This window comes from Miniopterus schreibersii (assembly GCF_964146895.1).
Source record: "Miniopterus schreibersii genome assembly, chromosome: 2".
NCBI classification, from domain to species: Eukaryota; Metazoa; Chordata; class Mammalia; order Chiroptera; family Miniopteridae; genus Miniopterus; species Miniopterus schreibersii.
Window position 1 is genome coordinate 82976149 of NC_138102.1, and position 4734 is coordinate 82980882.

Here is a 4734-nt window from a genome sequence, read left to right on the forward strand (position 1 = left end):
GTCAATAATAAGCAAATTCATAAAGACAAGAAGTATGTCAGTAGTTACCGGAGGCTGGGGGGAAGGGAGATTAGGGAACGACTGCTAACAAGTATGAGGTTTCCATTTGGAGGAATGAAAATATTCTAGAACTAGTGTGGATGGTTGCACAGCTTTGTGAATATACTAAAAACCACTGAATTGTACACTTTAAAATGACACATTTGGGGGTATGTAAAGTATATCTCAAAAAAATTAAAATACATGGAAACAGTTTAGATATATATTATCTTCTGTGAATAGCACTGTCAATAATCCAGTATGAATTGAATAATTTTAAAAGCAAAAATTGGGCTCATTTTTTTTTTTTTTTTTTTTTTTTACAATAAGAACTTTCAGTGTTTTTATACATGCTATTCATCCAAAGCTTAAGAAGTTTTGCATGGAGGCAGTCACTATTTCTTTCATAACCTCTAGGTACAATTGCAGAATGACAGAAACTTATTAATGTTAACAATAATCCTCTATTTTAATTTTCTATATGCACACTTTCAACAAATGTGTACCATTTTCCTAATTCTTTTTTTCCTATTTTAATTTTGTTCTGGTTACATTGATTAAAATGCGATCTTGTGTCTCCTGGATCTAATAATAAAACATTTTGGCTTGTACTTTATATGTCTTTGCCTTTACAATTTTACTTTCCTAGTAATTCATTTGTTTTGTACTTTTAAAAGTAACAGTCTGTAATGGATTAAATTTTTCTTTAATAAAACAACTGATTCTTCACCACAGATCAGTTGAGGAGCCCTGGCATGGGGCGCCTGGGCTGGAGTCAGTCCTGGCTTCAGGATGCTGGGAGGAGTACTACCTAATGAAGTATTTATGACAGAGTTACATCTTCCTAAGTTAACTGGTACAGTTTCTTTTATGAAAACTTCCTTTGATATTATTTTTAATTGTGGCAATGTTGGTCTTCCATGTGCTCTGGAGGAGGTGGGGAGGGGACTGGGAGAGGGGCGGCTGACACAGCTGTCACCTAGACACACATTCAATCATTCCCTCTGTTTTCTACCTTCTCTTGCACACTGGCCATTTCTGAGGCCCGGGACTCCACAGGCCTCCCTGGGGAAGATGAGGTCCATCTTACAGTGTCCACAACAATTACATTCTGGGCTCCAGCTCTCTTTGCTGCCCTGCCCATCTGCTCTTTGTCCTTTGGAAATTTGTTGGAATTTCTCATCTTCTGTTATCCCTCCTCCTTGCTTTCTTTGTTGTACGAGTTTATTCCACCCGGCTCTCCTTTAGTGACAGAAGAAGGGACATGTCATCCATACAAGCTGAATTTAGCCTCCAAACCGCAAGAGGCCCTGCACATAGGAAGCGCCCACAACCGGAGTGCCATGCAGGTCACTGCATCGCCTGCCTGCAGCTCTGCCCCCAGGGTCATCACAAACCGTACCACAACCCCCTGGCCTCTTCTCCTCTGGAAACATCCCCAACTTCAAGGGTGCCTTGGAGTCCAGGACAGCAGCCAGTGGGCCAGAGAGGAATGGCAGAGCCTTAGAGCATGTTCAGTCTCCAAGTGGACTGTCATCCACAAAGAATCTGAAGTGTACAAGGTGCTTCAGGAGAAGCCGGAGTTAAATGAGCCCCCGAAGTCGTCCACTTCATTCCTGGTTTTGAAGGAAATCCTGGAGTCTGAGGAGAAAGGGGATCCCAAGAAGCCCTCAGAACTCAGAAGCGTTAAGGCTCCAGTCACCAAAGGGGTTGCATAGATTGGAAATGCCCAGAAGATGCCCACGTGACCCATGTGGCACCGGCGTCTGCGGGAATTCCTCATCTGTCCCTCCTCCGGCGCGTTCGCGAAGCTGCGGGGCCGTCACAGCCACCCTGTTATGCGTGCACCTCAGGCGGCGCGAACCTGCGACAGAAGGGCCGTGTCTTTGTGGAAGATCAAATCTGCTTTAAAAAGCACTCCCAAGGGCCGAGCCCGTTCCGGCCCAGCGACTAGAGCCCGGCGCAGGCCGAAGGGTCGCGGGGTGGATTCCGTGGACAGGTTAATCCAGGTTGGCCCGCTCCCCAGCGGGAGGCGATCAGTCAGTCAATCAACCAATCAATCAATCAATCAATCAATCATCAATCAATGTGTGTGTGTCTTTCTCCCCCTTCCGCTTTCTCTGAAAAGCTATGGAAAAAATAACCTTGGGTGAGGATTAAAAAAATAAAATAAAAAATAAAAAGCACTCCCAAGGGCGCATCCCCCCACCGGGAGGCTACCACGTGGTCACTGTTTTCCCCACGTGAACCAGCAGGTCCGCGCCCACGCTGTTCTCCAACTGGCCCCCCTGCGCTGATTCTCTCAGCTCCCGCGCCCTCCTCCCTTGAAGCTCTTGCTTCGGTTTTATCCCTGCTCGTTAAAGGCCCCGGGCCCTCACGGCCCTCCGCGGCCCTCGCGGCCCCCCCCGCGGCCCCCCGCGCCCCCCCCCCGCGGCCCTCGCGGCCCCCCCCCCCGCGGCCCTCACGGCCCCCGCGGCCCCCCCCCCCCGCGGCCCTCACGGCCCCCGCGGCCCCCCTCACGGCCCTCCGCGGCCCTCGCGGCCCCCCCCGCGGCCCCCCGCGCCCCCCCCCGCGGCCCTCGCGGCCCCCCGCGGCCCCCCCCCCCCCCGCGGCCCTCACGGCCCCCGCGGCCCCCCTCACGGCCCCCCCGCCCCCCCTCACGGCCCTCAGGGCCCCCGCGGCCCCCGCGCTGGCCGACTGGCGCTGCTGCGCCGCTCCTTCGATCGTGAATGGAAGATTGTTTCGTTCAGCGCCCCCTTGCCAGCGTCGCTGCGTCTTCTCACCCCAGTTTATCTGCTGCAGATGGACAGCAGCCAAATTTGACCTAAATCGAATTTATTATGTTCGACATAGATTTGTTTTTCCTCCATAAATTTATAGACTCTAAAGAAAAGACTAATGAAATTGAACATTATTTTTCCACTGATTGCTTACGCTTAGGTTTAATATAAATATGGACAAGAATACACACTTATGGAGTATTTGGTCATTATTTGTTTTATAAAATTGGCTTTTAATTTATCTTTCTTTGACTATTTTTTTCACTCAATAAAAGTATTTTTTTAAAGAAGTGTTTTGTATTCCTGAGTCAACTGGAAAAATCTGAGAGTCTTTATTTTATGGATGTGCCAGTTTATTCAATAATCGCTCCATTGATGCATAATCCCTTTGATTCTATTTTTGTGCATGCATGCAACAATATCCCTGTACAGACATCCTTATGCATTGGCATTTTCATATCTCAAAGATACATCCCAAGAGTGGGATTACTTGGTCAAATGTGCATATATTTTTTACCCTTAACAGATATTATTAGCTTCCTTTATTTTTTCTGCATGTTTTAGTACAGTCTAGGTAGAATATGAATTATGTGTTTTTGGAGAATTTAAAGTAATCTGTCTCTAAAGCCACCTAACACTGGAATAATAGTTTTCAAATCTAACTACACATTCAAGTTACTTGGACAGCTTTTAAAAATCCTACCAGGCTACATTCCTAATGAATGAAGTCAGAATACCTGGATTGGGACACAGATAAAATAAAAATAAAATGAAAGACTCAATGGTTGATAAAGTTTGTGCTAGGCCTAATATTTTTTTATTTTGTCTCTAATTGGTCCAATTGTAAATACTGATTTATCTGTAATCTGCTTGCTACTGGCTAACTGATGGAGTCCAACAGGCATATCAGTGACAATAGTACCAAAAGCTAGTTTCTCTGACTTTATTTTACTTTAATCTTACACCAAACTAGTCAGGTAAAGCAGATAATACAATAACCATTTTCAAAGCAGAGTAAACTGAGACTTTGGAAGGTGAAGTGGCACAGCCTCTTAGCTCCCATCACTTTGTTATTTCAGTCAGTAATAGAGTCTAAAGACCAAACAATAAAATGATGGTGAATATACAAGAAAAGAAATAAGAGCTTAGTAATTAATCAGGTCTTATTTCCAAAGAGTGAATATAATTACTTTGCTGCCTGTTGAAAACCCTTCAATGGACTCCTTATGCCTAAAGGAAGAAATCCAGATTCCTCTGAGTGGCAGAAGAGATCCTTTGTGTGACACAAGTCTGGCCCCTCATTACCTCTCCGACCGTAGTTCTCAAAAGGCCCCCTCGTGTTCCTTAGACTCAGCCACGCAAAATGCTTTACAATTCTTCAGATCCTCTGGCTTTTCCTGTGCTCGTGCTTTGGCTCAAGTGATTTGCTTTTTCTGAAAGGTCCATCTTCCAAACCCTCTTTTCCCTCCAACTCTGTTGACCAATTTATCTTTAAAGACTGATTCAGTACAAAGGCCACCCTCCCTGAGACCTTCCTTCCTTCCTTCCTGCTTCTAGAGTTCCCCTATAAAACAGTGACCGCCCAAAAGGCAGTGACCACTTGGTAACCAGCCTATCCACGTGGCCTAGAACAAGGCCACAGCTGGTGTTGAGTAAGTGCTTGTCAGACAATTGAAGGCCGGTCATTGTCAGTCTTTGAAGTATGTAAAATATACATAGTAAAGTACATTATAATTCCTGATAGGGACTGATGTTAGAGACTATAGCAGGTCTGTTTATTGAAGTCCAGATCTGTTAAATTAAATCTTTGCTGCTGCTGCCTGGTCTCTGTCCCCTGGATTGTCGAGGGGTCTCAATGGAGAGCTATTAGGGAAGCTAACAAAGCTGGTAGCCACACTGCCATCAACATACTGTT

General features: G+C 45.8%; 1 pseudogene across 1 annotated transcript; it reads left to right on the forward strand.

Moving 5' to 3' along the window:
* The first annotated feature begins 831 nt into the window (after positions 1 to 831).
* On the forward strand, positions 832 to 1950 carry LOC308552460 (PDZ and LIM domain protein 1 pseudogene; annotated as a pseudogene). Its single transcript has 2 exons — positions 832 to 895; positions 1162 to 1950. The product of its transcript is annotated as a PDZ and LIM domain protein 1 pseudogene (transcript).
* The last annotated feature ends 2784 nt before the right edge of the window (positions 1951 to 4734 follow it).